The sequence below is a fragment of the Ambystoma mexicanum genome, chromosome 7p (genome assembly GCF_040938575.1).
Source record: "Ambystoma mexicanum isolate Mex_15411 chromosome 7p, UKY_AmexF1_1, whole genome shotgun sequence".
NCBI lineage: Eukaryota > Metazoa > Chordata > Amphibia > Caudata > Ambystomatidae > Ambystoma > Ambystoma mexicanum.
Genome location: NC_090939.1, coordinates 346,428,429 through 346,448,530, shown reverse-complemented (window position 1 = coordinate 346,448,530; position 20,102 = coordinate 346,428,429). Strand labels below are relative to the sequence as shown.

The following is a 20,102-nucleotide window of genomic DNA, read 5'->3' as shown; positions in this document are numbered from 1 at the left end:
CTGTGCACTTATCTGCTTATATCCTAGAAATACACAGATTTATTACAATACTATGTTAGAATTATTTTCTGGGTTGTTCTTGTCATTTCAACTTTTTTTTAACATTTTTATATATATTTTTTTCTTTTCCAACAAGTGCAAAACAGTACATGTCAATTTCACTTTTCCATGTATCCTGGAATGCCTATAGTAACCTTGGAATGAACATGAAATGAAAGAGACGGCAAAAATATGAAGATAACAAATACATAAATAAACACTTGACACTTGTACCACAACCCTCTTTCCCCTCCCTCCCCCCGTCCCTTCCCTAAAACCGCTCAAATGAAGATATAACTAAATCCTGTTGAACAGAATGTGAGGTTGTTTTTCCGCACTTTTCAGGAAGGATATTTGTATAAGGCTTGGAACACTGTTTTGCGCAGTTCCTACTATCTGGTGTGGGTCAATGGGCCATTGGGAGCGATTTTCTGTGTGTTTCTCGTTGTTCACGATGGTGTGTTTCTATAGCTTTGTCTTATGGTATCCCAGTGTGATTAATAGAATTCTAGGAAGGGCAGCCATATCATATTTATATTCTTCTTAGTCTCTTGGACAGCTGCTGTGAGGCTTTCCATCTCGTAATTGGCGTGCGCTTTAGTAACCCATTCATTCTTCGTGGGCAGGGATGGGGATTTCCACTTTATCGTTAAGCAGACCCTCGCTGCTAGCATTAGATTGCGGGGTATGTGTGTGAAAGTCACATTGGAGTCTTCTTCGTCTGATTCTAATCCGAACAGGACCAAAATTGGGGTTAAATTTCTGGGTATCCCATCTATAGCTTGTATCCACCCCAGAACTTCTTTCCAATACGTTTGCACTTCCCGACAGTCCCACCACTGATGCCAATAATCACATATTTTACCACAACTTCTCCAGCAGAGGGGAGACATGCCGGGAAACATCTTGGACAGCCTTTGGGGGGTGTAGTGCCACCTTACCAGCAGGCGTGCATTGTGCATTTTATATTGCACTGAGATTGATGATGTCCACACTGCTTTATAAATAGTATCCCAGACATTTGGTTGTTCTGCGAGACCCAACTCTAATTCCCACCTGGTTTCGGATTGGGGATGTTTCAGATGACCTTTCATGAGCAGGGCTTTATACATATGTGCGATGAGACCCTTCGTTGTTTGGGGGATGCTTAATATCTGCTCGAATGGAGTGAGGGGACGTTTTAACATTGTGCCTCACCTAACATCGTTCAGTGCACTTTGTAGCTGCAAGTACAGCATGGGGGTCACCTCGTTGCCTCGCATTGGTTCTTGTGCTTCTTCATAAGTAAGTAATGTACCCTCCCTCCACATCTGACCCGCCCGTGTCAGCCCTGCCTCGAGCCACGGCTGAAAATGTTTCACCTCAGCTATAAAATCTCGAATGGGGGAGGCCCAGATGAAACTAAAAGGGGAAGGCCATGTAGTAACTCCCTTCATTGCCCGGGAGGGGCGCCACAGGGACCACAGGACTTTCAGAATTGGGTGCTCTCGTATTCTGCAGATCATTGCCGGTGGAGGGACCCACATCCATTCTCCCAATGTGACTGGTGCAAAGATGTCATTTTCTATGGCCACCCATTGTTTTTCGGGGTTTTCCCAGAGATGATCTGATAGGACTCAAAGCTGGGATGCTCTGTAATACTCCTCTAAATCTGGGTACCCCATGCCGCCTGACTCTTTGGGTTGAATCATTGTGGAATATGGGATTCTGGGTTTCTTGTCGGCCCAATGGTATCTTTAGAGCGTTTTTTTGACCTCGGTCATAAACGACTCTGGGACGATTATAGGGAGAAACAGAAACAAAAATCGAGGTAGGACATTCATTTTTATGGAGGTGAAGCGCGCAGCCCAGGTCAGTGGTAACTTCGTCCATCTATGTACGTCCGCTTTAATGGCCTTCCACAGAGGGACGTAGTTAGCTTAAAATAGGACTGACATGGGGACTGTTATGTTGACGCCCAAATATCTCACAGAGTGGGGTTGCACTAGGAATCCCCAATCCGCCTTTAATTGCTCCAGCGAATCAGTGTCAGGCTTTAAAGGGACCGCTATGGTTTTCTGTAGATTGGCTGGGAAGCCCGAGAGGCCCCGTATCGGAATAGTTCTCGAAAATGGGCAGGTACGGACTCTGTAGGTTGGGTGAGGTATAATAAAATGTCGTCTGCGAACAGAGCTAGTTTGTATTCCTCACCTCCTCGCAGAATTCCATGAATCAGGGGGCTTGATCTTAAGGCCTGGGCAAATGGTTCAATAGCTAAGGCGTATATTAGGGGTGACAGCGGGCAGCCCTGTCTTGTGCCTCGCATGAGGGTGAACGATGCCGAGACGATTCCATTAATTGATACTTTGGCTTGGGCTGTGTGATAGAGTGCTCTCGCCCCCTGGATCCATGTGCCTCCCAGACCGGCCCACCTCAGTACTGCCTGCAGAAAAGGCCATTCAACATGGTCAAACGCCTTTTCGGCATCGATCGATAACAGAAGGGGGCCCTCTCCTGCCTCTCGAAGTGTCGCCATGAGATCCAGGGTTTTCCTAATGTTATCTACCCCCTCTCTTCCCCTTATGTACCCAACCTGATCGGAGTGAATCTGTTGGGGTAGGACTACCGCTAACCGAGCCGCTAAGATACTAGAGTAGATCTTTGCGTCGACATTTATGAGGGAGATTGGGCGGTATGATGAGCATTCTAGGGGGTCCTTGCTTTCCTTCGGGATTACGATAATCGTGGATTCGGTAAATGATTTAGGTGCTTGGGCCGTTTCCAAAATTGAGTTAAATAATTTGGTGAGGAAGGGGGTTAAGGAGGTACTGTTGGCTTTATAGAAAGCAGGTGTATAGCCGTCCTGTCCTGGCGCTGAACCTGCTTTTAGGTTAGAAATTGCTCCCTGAACTTCAAAGGTGGTGATCGGGTCGTTTAATACTCCAAGGTGTTCTTCCGTTATTGGTGGTCGGGGGAGCATGGACAAATATCTATCTATAGCTGGGGAATGCTCGTCTACCTCTGTTGTGTACAGTTCAGAGTAGAACCGTGCAAACCAGCACACTATAACTTGCGGGCATGTGAGGGGGGAGCCTGATTCATCGTTAATCTTGTGGACTGCTCTATCCGCTCTTTGTTTTCTTAGACGATTTGCCAGCATTGTGTGGGCCTTATCCCCCTTCTCGAAGAACTTCTGCTTACGATACTTAAGCTGCGTGAGTGCTTTGCCCTGGCATATGTCTCTCAATTCTCTACTAAGTCCCTTAATTTGACTTATCAAGTCTACGTTGTGGGTTGGATGATGCCTCAGGGTCCTCTCCAGGGAGGATATTTCTGCTCTCAATTCCCCCTCTCTGAGTTGCCTGAGCCTTTTCTTGGCTGCACCCTCTGCTATGAGGAGCCCCCTGATCATGGCCTTTCCTGCCTCCCAGACTGTATTAAGTGGCATTCCGTCAACATCATTAATTAAAAAAAAGAATGGTGGTGGCTTCTGCAAGAGTCCCTTTGAATACTGGGTCTCTACACAAGAAGTCATTACAGATCCATCTGCGCTCGGGTCTGGGCAAAAAACCTAGGTCTAGGTCCACTGTGCATAAGTCGTGGTCTGACCAGGCCACCACCTCTATAGTGGATTTCAGGATGGCACCTTCCTCCTTGGCCCCTAGCAAAAAGTATTCTATTCTTCAGAAGGTCTGATGCGGGGGGGGAGTAGAAGGTGTAGGATCTACCCTCTGGGTGTGTTATACGCCAAGAGTCAATTAGATGGTGTTCTCTTAACAGGCTCAGAAATCTATCACCTTGTAAATGGGTGGGGTGTGGATATTCCGCACCACTGAGTGCCAGTACTTTTCTCTTTCCGCTGCCACATTAAAATCCCCTCTGCAAATCAGGGTACCTCCCGCCAGTCCTCTAGGAAATCAAACATTGGTTTGAAAAAGGTGGATTGGGCTTGGTTTGGGGCATAAGCGGAGCAGGGAGTTACCATGCATGTTCTCAACCTACCTTTCAAGGCTACAAATCTGCCCTTTTCATCTCTATATACATGTTCTATATGTAGGCCTAAGGATTTTTTGTGCAGAATTCCCACCCCCCCCCCTTTCTCCTGCAGGCCTGATGCCCACACTGAATTTCCCATATCCCTACCCACAATTTTGCGCTCTTCCCCCTGGGTGTATTTCATTTCCTGAACAAATAATACATCAACTCCAGACTGCTTGAACTGACGAGCCAGCATTGATCTTTTCTGAGGTGAGTTAAGGCCCTTCACATTTAGGGATCCGAAGACCACTCCGTAAGATCTAGCCATAATGATCAATTTGAATCTCGTGTCTTGCCCCACTTATCTGTAGTTTATGAGGGAGCTTTACTTCCCGCCCTTGTTCTAGATCATTGCTATGCTGTGGTGGTCCCCACCTTTGCAAAGTAGTGTAGTATATCAACCTTTCTGTTCTGTAGGATTGCTTGTTCCCTCCTCCGCCCTTCCCTCCCCCACCCTGAGAGATGCTACCTGGAGCATCTCTTTTGTCAGAGAATGAGACGCCCTTTTCATAGAAGGGCCACACTAAAGGGGCCCCTCTCCAGTGCAATTGCATTTTTCAACATATTTATATATATATTCAGTGAAAACACTTTGTTAAAGGGACGTTATGGTTCAAAGTAAAACCGAAAAACCCCTGAAATTCGGCAGTTATGGTAACATAAGCAACCATAACTCGCGCCACCGTGCACTGCTAACACTAACACCCAGGACATCAAAGATGAAATCACAAATATCATTGATGACATCACTGATGACATCACATGTGCATTTACTTTTCATAAAAACTCTGTACAAGGGATTCTTATAATGCTGACCAAAAACTGTCAAGGATCATTGGGATAAATATCATGAGCTAATTAGTGCATTAAGCAATGCATTGATATAAATAGCATTCTATTATGAAGTTCTATCCAGTATACTAAGCTACTCATGTAGAAACATAGACAGTGTGTGCAGCATACATGATGAAGGTGCCATATTCATAATCTTGCCATGTTGAATACTGAAATGATAACTGCTTTCTTATTAGAGATTTGCGTACTGTGAAACATGTAATAAGTAGATAATAAAGCCCGCGTAATACAGACAAAACACAAAGAGACAACAACACATACAAATATGAGTATATACAGGGACAGTGAAGTAAACAAAAAAGCAGAAGTAGTAGCAGAAAGAGTTCATAACCTAACTGATTGTCTTTATGCAGATAAACTATTGCTCTGTTTCAAAGCTGCTACTTACCATATGTATGTGTATCACATGATGTGACTGCACCCAAAGGAAAGGAGAGTGAGTATAATGTATACAAATATGAGCATATACAGGGAAGGTAGAGTAATAAAAATAAAACTATGAGAAAGTGCTTATAACCTTAATGAATATCTTCATGCACAGAAAGGATTGCTCTCTTTGAAGCCTGTGTCTTCCGCTATGTATATGTTTCATATGATGTGACTTGACCCTAAGTCTACAAATACAGTACCTTTTCAATTTTTACTTCCTGACTGTTACTGAAGAAAACTATGTGGCTTCGATATGTCAGTAAAGGATAAAAAGGGAGAGCCAGCCATTTGATGTCATCAGTGATGTCATCAATGACATTTGTGATGTCATCTTTGATGTCCTGGGTGTTAGTGTTAGCAGTGCACGGTGGCGCGAGTTATGCTTGCTTATGTTACCATAACTGCCAAATTTGAGGGGTTTTTCGGTTTTACTTTGAACCATAACGTCCCTTTAACAAAGTTTTTTCACTGAATTTCATAGGTTTTTAGTAGCGCAACTTAACCATAACGTCCCTTTAACAAAGTTTTTTCACTGAATTTCGTAGCTTTTTAGTAGCACAACTTAACCATAATATCCCTGACTTCATATACATGTAACATAGAACATACTACCCCCCTCGTAGTGATTTTCATGTCCGCGGACCACCGCCATGTCCACGGACATATTGAAAATCTGAGCGTGGTGAATGTAAATTTAAATAGTAATTTTTTTTTTTACAGATGCTTGACAGACACCTGTTTTTTTGTATTTTTTTTCATGTTTTTTTTCTTACTTTATTCCTAAAATCTTCACATAACCTTCTCCAAAGCAACCCTTACATTCCAAAATAGAAAGGCATTTCCCGTAAAAGATAAAGAAATGCCATCTTCTTTAAAATTAACAGCATTACTGGCATCAATATTCTCATTGTTACAGAAGAACATACCAGCTCTAAGCATGAAGGCACACATGCCTCGGTTGATGACACACCTAGCAATGTTTTGCTGAGGACAAAAAACTGAACTATTGTCCCATATTGCCCTAGGTAGTAATCCAGAAAAAATTACTTTCGCATTTGGAAGGATCTTCACTGCGGCTTGAACCAAGCGTTCCAAATTAGCCAACAAAGTAGGGGCACTGACGTTGCCCAAATGAAAAGCACCATAGTGCAAAACTACCACATGCGGACTGTTCATCGTGGCCATATCCTCACAAACTTGTACAATTCCCTGTACATTGCAATCAGGCACAGTGCTCCACACCACCTCCACTCCTTTCACATCAAAGTTCTTTGCAACATGCCTGCATTCAGCGTACTGTTGTAAACCATGTACAAACATATCTCCGAGCAACAACACCCTGACTTTCTCAACTTCAGCCATCTTTACTACACACAGTCTCTTTCAACACAAATCCACAACCTCGACATGTGATTGGCTGATCCGTACAGTCTTCTTTCCATGTTGGATTTCCTGGAAAAACCCGAATGTAGCATGCCCTGTTCCCGAACAGCCGCAGTGTTTCCGCGGACGGCGTCAACTTTACTCTCTGTGCCATTCCCTCATTGCATACGGCTAAGCAATCACACAATACGAATAACGTCCTCAGAACACCCCCATTTTGTGAATTTTCTAACATTTCAGGACAATTATCATTTCATTATTCAACATATTAACATTACAAATATTATACTTTCATCTTGTACTCTGCACACAATGCTATGATTCTCCATTAGTAGCTCAGTATACTAGATAGAATCCCATAATACAGTGCTATTTATATCAATGCATCGTTCAAAGCACTAATAACGGTATGATATTTATTGCAATATCCTTGACACTTTTTTCGCAACATTATAATAAAAATCCCTAGTACACAAATTCCATGAAAAGTACATGCACATGTGATGTCATCAGTGATTTCATTAATGATATTTGCAATGTCATCTTTGATGTCCTGGGTGTTAGTCTTAGCAGTGCACGGTGGTGGCGCGAGTTATTTTTCATAGCTTACCATAACTTGCGATTTTCAGGGGTCTTTCGGCTGAACCATAATGTCCCTTAAACAAAGCTTTTTTAATATCATGCAAACAATATACAAACATGGCGTGCAAAAACCAACTTCTCACAGATGGCTTTACACAGAATGTTGCAAAGTAAGAATTTATGCTCGTTCACAGTGAAGGTCAGCTGCTTCCATTTTTTTCTCGGGCCCCGGAGAGGCTCACGAAGCGGACTATGAGGTTGTATTGTGTTTTGACCTTGACAGACAGAGATTGTGATGAAAGACTTCTCTTGAAGGAGTGTTGCTATAACATAAGAGAAGATAAAGATAACATTTCTGAAACAAAACCACTTTTAGATATTATATCACTATGCGAAAGATCGTTCGCACACGCAGAGTCGTATTTTGGGACTGCACCACTCGTAGACAATGGAAATTGCAATTGTACTGTAAGTAACCCTTTAGATTATTTTATACCAAATATAATTACAATAGCGTAGCATTAAAGACCTCACAAGTTGAACTTGTTCGTTGAAAGTGGCATAATGTTTTCTACCACGCACTATCACTGCCGAATTGATCCCCTGTCGTTTAGAGGGCTCTGAAAAATGCAGACGACACAGGGTGGGTTAATAGAAATAATTTAACCGGTCTATAGGCGGTGAAGCGCTCTACTCGCTGTGCCACTTCACTGTAGCCTGTCAAGTGGCACAGCGAGTACAATGCTCGCTTTGACATCCGTGCACAGCTTGCTAACGCAAGTTTGAATCCCGGCAAGGCCAAACTCAGACTTTCATCCTTCCGTGGTCGATAAATGAGCACCACACACTGTGGTTAATAATAAGCACCGTTTAGATACCTCACGGTTCTTAGCGCTATATGAATGGGAAAATATTATTATTTTATTATTAACATACTCCGTTGCACTATCTTCGAGAGCAAATATTTTCACGCCCTAATAAATAAAATGATGATTTTTAATGAAGATCGGCTGGTGAGACTAATTTATGTTTTTTAAAACAGGTATGTGGCCCCTTTTTGCTTATGTCACGATTTACAGACTCCAGCGGATGGGGTCTTCAACTGCCATGTGCATGTCCAAATAAGCAACTTCATGACCCTCACCATTTTATGGGACAATCGCCAAGAACCAATATGCCCTTACGCAGTACTAGCGGCTACAAACAACATACCAACCAATAGGGTGGTCTAATGGCTCGTTGTTGGAGCAACCTTCCGATTATCAGAGCGACCATTTACTGCTTTTATCATAAACCAACAGCCTATCCACCGCAAAGGAACAACGCGTGGCTCCAAATAAATTTATGCTGATCGACAGCAGAGACAATAGCAAATCGCTGAATATTCACTAAACATTTCATGTGAAATAAATGTACTTTACCAAATGTACAATCCTGCTGTTTACTTTTAAACCACAGTTTCATATTCCGAATTGTGGCGCACTGAGTTGTAAGCTGATCTAACACACTCTGTACCGCAAAGGAACATCACGTGCCTCAACATGAACTTTTGCGGATCGACAACAAAGACAAATGCAAATTGCTGAATATTCTCTAAACATTTGATGTCAATTAAATGTACTTTACAAAATGTACAATCTTGCTGTTTGCTTTTAAATCACTGTTTCATATTCCGAATTGTGGCACGCTGTGTTGTGACATAATATGTGTTGTCTTCCGGGTTCTGTGTAAAGTCACTTAGGACTGCAGAGAACTGGGCGCGTTTGATGACGCACCCTGTAACGTCACGGAGAGAGGCGAGGAATATGAATGCTTTGATAATATCAGGCTTAGGGGCGGGAGATATGATTTAGTGTCGCAAAAGCAAGTCAGCCAGGTCAATAGCGGCAGTCATAGGATTATCACATAATGTCGGCGCACACCAGCTGGATTTATCGTTTCTTTAGTGGAAAAAAAGTCGGTTGACGCCCACAGGAAATTGTACCATTAGCGGACAAAAGGAGTGGTCTTAAAACACTTTCACCCTGACAACGGACAATACAAACAACATTCTCAGAACACACTTTTTGTAATTTTGTGTAATTGCAACCATTTCGGGACACCGTGAGTGTTCTTAGAACACATTCAACTAGACAGATTACAATACGGACAGCGTCCTGAGGACACCCCCAGTTTGTGTATTTACGAACAATTAAGTACACCGCGAGTGTTCATAGCTCATTTTTACCTTCGTTGCGAACAAAAATGACACATACTCTGTCCTCTAAACACCCCACCATTTAGTTTATTTACAAAATGTCAGAACAGCCGTTTTCTCCGCGGACAAATCGAACGCAACAAAAACGTCTAGCACATAAAAAAACAAAACATTGAACCTATCTCATACTCCCCCACCCTCCCCAAACACTCTTACACACCAACACACGGCACTAAATACAATTTTTTATCCACGTTTCACCGCGCTGTACGCGGTCGACAGCGAATACAAGATGGCGGGCGCCACAGAAAATCTGACGCGCTCCACGCCCCTCGCTGTCCAATCAGCGAACACATCGCATGTCCGCAGACATGACGCATGGCCATGGGCCAATTGGGGTGCTGTCCGCGGAGCGAACAGGGAAGTCCGTCCGCGAAGTGAACACAGATATCACTAATTGTTTTGCCTTACATTTGGGTCATTTTTTAAAAAACTACTGGACGGATTTACACCAAATTTGCGGCAGGAGCACGCTTTTGGGACAAGGCCGTCGCTCCTGCCGCAAATTTGGTGTAAATCCATCCAGCGGTTCGGGCTGTAGCCGTGCTCAAAGTTTTTTCCCATTCAGTCTAAAAAAAAAAAGTTTTGGGACCCCCCCCTATAACTTTTCCCCCCCTGGACGAATCCTCACCAAACTTTTAAAAATAATTCAGAGTGGTCCATATACATTTTATTTCACAGTTTGGTGAGGATTCGTCCAGGGGGAGCGAAGTTATAAGCTGCCCAAAAAGTGCTCTTCCTATGGAAACAGCAACTTAACCGTGGCTGTGTGATATATATATATATATATATATATATATATATATATATATATATATATATATATATATATATATATATATATATATATATATATTTTAACATGAACAACTGTTGCGGTATTCTTAGTGCTACCATCACCTTATATTAATTTACAGCCTTAAATTTAGTAAAACATTTAACCCATTAACCATTGGCGTGTAGTGCAGAGAAAAGAATAGTTGAAGCCGGTGTTCCATCGAGTGGCCTCGGGAGATACTATTCTTATGTGTTCCGTGAGTGTCTCTCAGGGAGTGTTTAGTTTCTTGTATTTCCATTTAAATTATGCTCGTCTGCGTCGTGGAGGTTTTGGTGCTGAATCCCGTACTGGGCCTGTTGGTTCTCTTCTGGACTCATAGTTCACGTCCAACTCTGAATTCTGTAGGTGCTTTAAGGCTCGTTCCGCCTCCTCGACTGAAGTTAGCCTAAACTCCTCACCATCATATTCAAAAGAAAGTGAAAAGGGTGTCCCCAGCGATAGCGCACTCCCCTTTCTTTCAACCAACCCGTGAGGGGTCGGCATCCTCTTCTTTTGGCTAGGGTCATTGCAGATAAGTCTTGAAAGAGTTTAACCTTTGAGCCCTCAAAGTCTATTGTGTCTTTATTTCTTGCTTTCGATAAAATGTCTTGCCTCTGCGTGTAATAGTGGCATTTTATGAGGACTGAACGGGGATCACGCGGTGGACCGCCGGCTCTGTGCACCCTGTCGAATTGCAATGCGGGAGGGCTTTCACCGTCATAGAGAGATAGAATCAGGGATTTTATTTTGCCTTCCAGGCTGGTTGGGGTTTCCCCCTGCACTTGTTCCAGGCCCATGATCCTTATGTTAGATCTCCGCTCCCGGTTTTCCAGGTCGTCCATTTTGCACTCCATGTCCCGTTCTTTCTGCTCCAGGTCCAGGAGCCGGGTCTCGTACTGCATAGTGGTGATGTCCCCCGATTGCTGAACATTCTCCACGGCGTCCAACCGGTCTTCCACCTTAGCCATCTTTGACTGGAGGTCAGTAACAGTTTCTGCGAGGCTTGTTTTGATTGACCTAATCTCTCCAAGAAGGAGGCAAATATCAGATTTTGTGGCACTGTCTAGGTCGTTGCCTGGTATCTCTGAGGTACTTTGCACTTCATTCTGCTCCATTACCCCGTTTAAGCGGTTAAACCTGCGCAAAGTTGCTAAAGTGCCTGGATCCAGCTTGCACGAGGGCGTTGGCGGGTGTTTATTGTTGCCTTGAGATGAGTGGTGTACCAGACAGCGATGAGCAGTCGGCGCGCTCAAATATGAGCGGATTACTTTTGGCTGTGACAGCGCACTTGTGCTTCGCTCTTTGGAAGCGTGGGAGTGCTTCTTCCCCTTATTGCGCGTTTTCGTATGTGCCCTCAGAATGGGATTCTGGCGTGGATGCACGATCCCATTTGGTACCTCTGAAAGGGGGTTGGGGAGGAAGGAGCTGCTACGGGTATTTGCTCTTTCTTGGGTTGGTTGGTTGTGGGGAAAGGCACAGTGGTGAGGCAGTAGGTAATGCTGTTGTTTGCTTCCAGCCTCAATGCAGAGGACTCACACGAGCCCACACTTCCGTGTATCTGACCCCTTTCCAGATGGAAAAAAATGAAAGGGGGCCCCTGGGCTATGTGATTTCCTGGGCACCTGTGTTACGGTGTGGGCTCTCAGCCGGCCACTTCCTGTGTGCCTTTGTTCAAAAAGATTAGTTCACTTAAGTGCTGTCTCAGCTAATCCCCCACGGAGCAATTTATTGTTAGATTTGTGGCCACTAGAGTGTCTGCCGAGGGCTCCTTTCATGTGCTTGTGGGAGCCCACGTCCCCAGCTGTGATTGTGCTCCGATTGAGTATGAGGGAGCGTGAGAGAGATTGTGTTGTAGCCAGAGGAGGGAGGGGTGGAGGGAGCTGCCGGCAATTCCATGTGTTATGCCCACGCACCCCGCTCCTTACCCGGAGTTCTAGTGCACCCTCGTTGTGCCACTAGTGTGCTGCACTCGGCTCGCGGGTCCGCATCCAGTCCCAGCTCACTCGGGGGTGGTCTGCTGTGCTGCGGCTCCGTTGTTATCAGGAGTCTGCCATCTTGGAGGTGGCGAAGCGGCTCTTGGCGTTCCCCGTTCTAGAGCATTTTTCTGTATGATATAGTCCACGATTTCACACCGGACTTCGCCTATGGCATTTAGAGATGTTCGCACGCGTTATTCTTCTCCTTGGATTACAGAAGTCTTTCTTTTTAGGAGTTGTTTTCCTTGCTCTGTGCGCACGGGAGAGGGAGACACTGGCTTAAGATGGTGTCATCTCTGCGCCCCTTGGTGGTCTCCGTCATTTCAACTTTTTATACTTTCGTCAGTGATTGTGTGGGTTTATTCTAAGGCTTTTAAGCAAGCTCGGTAGGTTGGAATGTGGCCCATTTTGAGCCTGACACGTCCTTAGCAAATATGTGCCTCTCCCAAAAATCAGGGACCTGGCAAGTTGGCACACACAGAGGGAACTTTCCCAAATGCACACAATGTTGCACTCGGGATAACCCTGAGATTATAATCAAGTCCCACCATGTCAACGTTATTATTTTCTTATATTTCCACCTTGGCCAGTTCTTAATCTGCACCATCGTTATCTGTGGTTGACCAGCATTTTACCATCTTTTTAATCAACCTCTCCAACAAAAACATGTTCACTGTTGTTTCCTCCGCAGATGCCCATATAAGAAAAAGCAATTGTATGATGGCAGACAATAGGCACACACGTGATATGTCAATGTTTGGGACAATGTGGGGTGGTACTGCTGCATGACAGTGCCCCACATGTGTCCATTTGGGTACATGTTTTCAGCAGACAGCTGTTACTGTCATCAGTATCATTTTGTAATTTTGCAGCAATACATTTAACATTTGTCCAAACATTTCTTTCTCTGACATTTGTATCCACTGCCCAGGCTGCAAAGTGTGACAGGGAGTGGTTGGGCTTTTGGGTAAGACTTACTGATCTGCTGATATATAGGATGTACAGTCTTTACTTTACGTTTCTTTTATGGGATTCAAGTACTAGGTCATCCACTAACCTAGCCATGCACCAGTAGAGTTTCAAGCAATTACATGGATCTATCAGCGAGTAACTCATAATTTACTTAGTCCCTTTAGTCTACTGGAAGTCCCCCTAATGTTCACTAGAGATAGTGGTAGTGTGTCTGGTCACTTCAAGATGCTTAACACACATATCTCAGCTACTTGTTTCCTTGAAGAATCCAGCCTGTCATTCTACTAACCCTGCTGATTGTGAGTGGTAGGGATAGTGGATCTCTAGATGTATAATCAGTATTTTGCACAGTTCTTGAATCAGTTTTCCTGCGGGATGGGTCCCTCTATCAATGTCGATACTCACCAGTACCCAAAACATAGAAATACAATATTGTATCAAAGCCTACAGACCTTCATGCACATCTGCCTTCCAAGTGGGATACATCTCCACCAATGTAGAGAATACATTGACTGTCTCTTCCACATATTCTGGACATTTGATAGAATTCACTCTTGAGCTGTCCAAATGGGGTCCATGGGGCGTGGCATATATAGCTATTGCTATGTATTAGTTGTCTAGATGTCTTTCCTGATGCTGGCATATAAAAGAATATCTAAATTCACTGTTCTGTAATTTGGGAAACACTAGTGTAAACCATTCCAAGTTAATACTTGTTCTCCATTCACCTTTAGAAACATGTGTTATGCCTTATGTTATTTGTGTGAAATGTACTTGTGAGGCTTTGGAAACAACTAAATGTCCTCTAGAGGGATGGCATGATATATCACTATGAACAGAACATACTGAATGTATCACTGCTTAATTTTCTCTGTCCTTTCTTTCGTTTCTGTATATATCACTTGCCAACACTGACATTTGTTCTAGTATGTAATTTGGTAGTTGTTTTGACTGCACCTGCCATTATAGCATTATTGTCTCTGCCAAAGTGTCAAGGGGAATGGTTTACAGATCACTTTACAGCCACAATTTTCTTTGAATGCCTTATTGATTTTCAAAGTGCTTTCAAATTATTTGCATTTTTAACAGATGTTCCTTTAGCAGTTAAATAACCTCACTGCTTCAACAAGCTGCCATAATCATATACTAGCCCAAAGGCATCAAGATAATTTATATAAATGTTGACTTGCTTTTCTCTAAATGTATTAAGTACATGTACACATATGTGAAAATATGTAATCTTTCTGCTCCAAATGTATCCTTACTGTGTGCTTTCTAACAGTTCATGTGCTGAGTTTACATCCCCCTTTTTCAATACTTACACAATTTTCATCCACAACATTTTCCTCTTTTGGGATTTGTAATGGGGTTTCCCGTAAATCTGCTATAAACGTGTTGAGAACACTTGTGGATATAATTCAAAGTGTGTTCCTCAATATCTGTGGGACACAGAAATAGGCAAGTAAAACATATAAAAGCAATTTTTACAGGATTCTAAAATGTGAGTTAATATTTAATGTAGGGCATACACGCAGCAACTAGACAAGGAACTGAAACTCCTCTAAGGAAAAAAGCTCAATATACCTCTTGAAAGGATAACAAGGTTTTATTTTTCACAAATAAAGGAAATAACATGTTAGCAGGAGCATTCAAACCCATCTGCCATGGAGTGTACTGGTTAGTTCAAAGCAGAGCCGTATATTTTAAATGAGGTTTTCACACTTGATGCAAGTAATATACCTTACTAATTCCCCCAGCTCATTGACCCTCACCTATGTACATACAACTCGCTCCATACAGGATGCCAAGAGATAGGTCATCATTACTTTTGAGTCAATCCCCTTCCATGTGGCCTCTAGTGTGGTTACTGTTGGGTCCCAGAGATGTGATTGGATCCCTAGTTTGGGAATGCTTTTCTCCCCGTGACCAATTCATGTGATATTCACCTGGTAGTCATGCATGAGCTCAGTGGATACTCTTGAGGTCAAATTGGCCCTCTGGAATGCAAAGAGCATGTTTGGATCCCTGACACGCAGGCGCCATCCTTAGCGCCAGACATACTGCTCTGTCCTCCCCTTTTGGCAGCAGTGACCAGTATAGTGGGGGCACCAGGGCCTTAAATCTGAATGGTGCTGTTTTGGCAGCTCCGGACCTCTGCCCTGGGTGAAAGGAAATGGTCCTTTAGGGACAGGTGCAGCCCTGCTCACGCTTGGCTATTCACATTCCTTTCTAGTTGCATAGGCCTGCAGTGTGAGCAGGAAATGCGGAGGAGAACATTGTATCACTTTCTGGATTGGGTGAGGGTGTCGTTGCAGACCCTGGGGGGATTTATAGATCTTTCAATCCTCTTGAAACCTGGCTTAGTAGGATCATCTGTTTGAGCTTGCCCATTTTTGTACCACAAGCTGCACTACTTACCCAAATAGAAACAATCATCTTTGCGCTATTTAGTATGCTCTTTACTCAGCACTGAAGAATCATCTGGCATGTGCAGAGCATTACGAACAGCCGTACCTCAATAGGGACCAAAATCTTCATCAGTGCTCCCATCAATGATGGCGCCCAACAAACACTGCTTCGAACCAATTGTCTACCTCAATTTCCTTCACTTTCCATGCCAGTCTTTAGTCTATGTAGGGTGCCTATGATGTGTGATAGGGACCTATTTTCTGCATCATTTGGGGGTATGTATGTGCAACAAGACAGTCCAGTTTGTTTGCACGTCCATGGCCATCAATAGATCCAACATGTACCAATTATGGAGAGTCATCAGCCTGATAGCTTGCATCTCGCTCTTGAACGTTTTCAATCCTAGCTCTGTATCATTCACCAACTAAATCATCTTCCCTCATACGACTGGAGCTATTGCGAATTTGCTGCAGCCTGAATCCCTTTCAACAGGATAGATGCAAAGAAGACCTACATCTTGGAAAACAGCCAATAGTTGTCCAGTGTTTTTTTCAGTAACTGGGATGAATCTTCAGATGGATAATTCAATCATCTTTTTGTCCCGGCAGTGACCGCTTCTTTCTCTTTGTCTGCAGGGACTAGGGTGGGGTGGTCTCTACTGGACTGACACAGAAACGGTGCTATCACCAGGTGTGCTTCAGGGACTACAAGTATGGCTGAATGCAAAGTTTCAAATGAGCACGCGGTGCAGGTGCAGATGTGCTTGCTGCCTGCACTCCCAGTACACGTCCATTAATGATGCAGTTAATATCTGGAATGTATAGAGTCTTGTTGCACCTAGTGTTGGTCCCCACTGGAATGCTCCTGAGGCCTTGGAAACACAGTCTATATTCTTCTGGTGCTTGCACTTTCACAGGGGTTTCTCTAGTTTAAATCCACATTAGCTTTGGGACATACGTGTTCCATACTGTGGTTGCATTAGTTGTTCATGTCCCATATTACTTCTTCATCTAACACCACCAGTCCGCTGACCGAGCAGCTCACTACAGCTTCTTGCCATCTAATTGATACAAATAGTACACTTTCCATCCTCAGGAGTGGTTTGCACTGTGGGTCTTTGGTGTTCTTGTCACATTTTGCTTCATCTATGTCCATCCCACAAATTGTACTTTGTGCCCCTGGAACAAGCTGCAAACCTGACATAGCACTAGATGGACTAAGCACTGAACTTTTAGAAATAATGTATCCTGGGGTACTAACATTTTGGGTGCTCCCGACGCATGGGGGAATCAAGAAGATGACATAGCAGCTTCCATTTGCCCTCTGTTTCCCCACTGAGCTCATGTGGTTATATTACACATTATTGAATTCTGGATGGTGCACATCTAACACTGTATCTAATTCAAGTGCTCTATATTCATCAGATACTCTTCTTCCACCCACAACCCTCTTTACTCTGCATGGCCACTTCCATGTGGCTGTTCTGGTCACTTTTTTTTTTCTGCCCATCCATTATTAATTCTGTATAACTGACAGTTTGTATGTTGCCTTCCCTAAATAGGTTCCCTCTCGTGCTCACACATCCATCCCTATTGCAACCCCCAATTATATGTTCTAAACATATAGCATTACCACTAACACAAACACATTAATCTATACATAATCTGTTGGATGTGTTGAAGCTGCATTGCTCTTGTTGAAACCTGAACATTACTATACAGGTGCATCATTGCAGTTGTAAACATATTGGCCCTCATTACGATACCGGTGCTAAACCATGGCTCTATTAGCACCATGGTTGGTGCCGGTATCGTAACGTGTCCGCCATGGTGAGATGGGGAAATACTGCCCCATTCCAAGGTTGGCGGGGCGGTATTTCCCCATTTCCCTATGGCCCTTCCCCATTCCCATTTTTGCCCCATAGGGCATAATGGGAATGGTGAAGGCGCTAAGTACGGTACCGCAAATTGCGGTACCGTTCTTACTGCGAAGGTCCCTTTGCAGGTCCCTACTTTAACGGCTGGTCTAGACCAGCCATTAAGGTCGGGTCCCACAAAGGGACCTCGTAATTAGGCGCTAATGGGTTAACGGCGCCACAGCCTTTTACGCCGCCGTTAACCCATTAGCGCCAGGGTCGTAATGAGGCCCATTAAAACAGTTACCAAGCATGTTTAGCAGCAGCTAACCCTCTGAGGAAGAGGGTTGACGAAAGTTGTTGTCTTCCTCAGTCTGGTGATATTGCTTTCGCAGGGCTCTGGTAGAATCACAACGTTAAAAAAACCTCTCCTTGAATGATATGCCCAAACACTTTTTTAACAAGAAGAGTCCACCTTACACTCACATTAGTAATTCAAAACTACTCCTACCATTGAATCTGAAAAGAGAAAAGATGTTCGGTATTCATTACTGTACTTTAAAGTCATCAGAAACTGTTTCTTTTCAGACAGACAAGGCACACATGCTCATGAATTTAACAGTGCAGCATCAGGTGTGGGAGATGCAGTATGGGTGACCATCGGACATCTGAGAGCTGCAGCCAGCATCACAATTTCCTCAGCATGACTGCAAATAGAGTGACCTATACAACCCTAAATGTACAGTTATACCTAACCTCACTCCACCTGTGAGCAAAGTTCCACCCATACAAACACCTTATCTCAATGAGTCAGATGGAAGGGGCAGCAAGCTCGCAGAATCAGGTGAACTGCTGGTGTTGTCTTCTAATTACAGTGGCGCTATCTGTTGAAAAATAAGCTTTGTTGAGTGCATCAAGACAGACAAATATTCTTTAAACTCATCCCCTAAGATAGATGCAGCCCTGTGAGCATCAGAGGCACTCCTCACTGGAGGTACTGGAATGTGCATACACCTCCTCATCACTGTTTCACATGGGGAGAAATAGTGATCCTTTCAGGGCTGCTTCCGCATGCCAGAAAGGGCCAATGGCAAACAATAGACCCAATTCCTCTCGATAGTCACGCATAGCTTGGATAATTTGGACTTTAGTGCACCATTAATTTGTTCAAGTATGCCGCTGGCCTGCAGATGATAAATGGAACACAACTTATGATTTATGTCCAGTAGAGTTATGATTTTGTTGAACAATTCATTAAAGAAAAGTGTGCTGTTGTCTGACCTTGATACTTTGCACACTCCCCATCGGGGAAATACTTCTTTTACAAGAAATGTGGCTGCATTTTTGGTGCCTGGATTTGAGCATGGACCAGCCTCAACCCAATGGGAGAAAGGACACACAACTAATATTAAGTATCTCAATGTGTTGCAACATACTCCCATATTGGCATAGTCAATTTGAAGCCTGTGGAATGGCCCAGTAGGGTGAGGCAATGTACCTCTTAAAGTCTGAAATATTTGCCCAATATTATACGTTTGACAGATATTACAGTCGGATACATACATTTTGAGCAATTCCTGTATGTTCAGCACATACCAGTCCTTCTGTATGTAGGCCGAAATATGCTGCTTGGACACATGAGAAGTAAAATGTAGTTGATTGAACACAATTCTAACCAACTCATGGTGCATCACCACTTTACCTGTAGCCCCCTGTCTCCACATCAGGGCTGTTGGAAATTTAAACCACCCTCTTTTTAACCGCAACATTTTTTCGTCTGTTCGAACTCTGCATTTTAATTCAATTATTTCACTGTTTGGCAGGGATGTGTAAGGGTCTATTAGCTATACTTGCATGTTTGCTACTTCAAAAGTTTTCTGAAATTTCTGGTATTGTGAGATATGTACTTCATTGCTGCGTCAGCTGCAGTGCTTCCAAGAGAAATGTAATCTCTATTATTAGTATAGGCAGCACATTACAACACTGACACTATTTTGCACCACGAAAGGGCATTAATTAACCTGTTTGTTAATGCTGCACATTGCACAGAGGACCCAACTGCTTTCTTAAAACCCACCCTTTTTCAGCGGGATAACCCTGAATGCACCGTAGTGGTGTTATACATCGAGTTTGAATAAATAGTCACTCAGCACCTGTGTGATGCTACCAATGCTTCATTAGGACAACAACTGTGGTAGCCTGGGCCAAGTAATAAAGTAATGCATGGGCAAGTTGTTTGCACTAATGTCTCATATTATCTACCTACTAAACAGGCCACTGCTGCTCCCAGGGTGGCTTGTGCCTGTCTCCTGGTCAATAGTTGCTGGCCCGTTAACGTAGCACACTACCCCATCATCAAGTCCACAATCTGGCGCTTTTACTGTGTCATCGGCTGGTCCCTCATTAGTGGTGCAGTCATGTACGTCATCATCCTCAGTAACACTCTCTGTCAAAGATGTGGCTGGGTTCACAGTTTTGCACCATACTATATGTATGTTGGGGCTGGACAAT

The 20,102-nt window shown here is 43.6% G+C and overlaps 1 protein-coding gene across 4 annotated transcripts in view; it reads left to right on the top strand.

The window, feature by feature from the left end:
* NCAM2 (neural cell adhesion molecule 2) overlaps positions 1-20,102 on the top strand; it is a 1,850,180-nt gene that overhangs the window by 679,093 nt on the left and 1,150,985 nt on the right. The window lies entirely within an intron of this gene.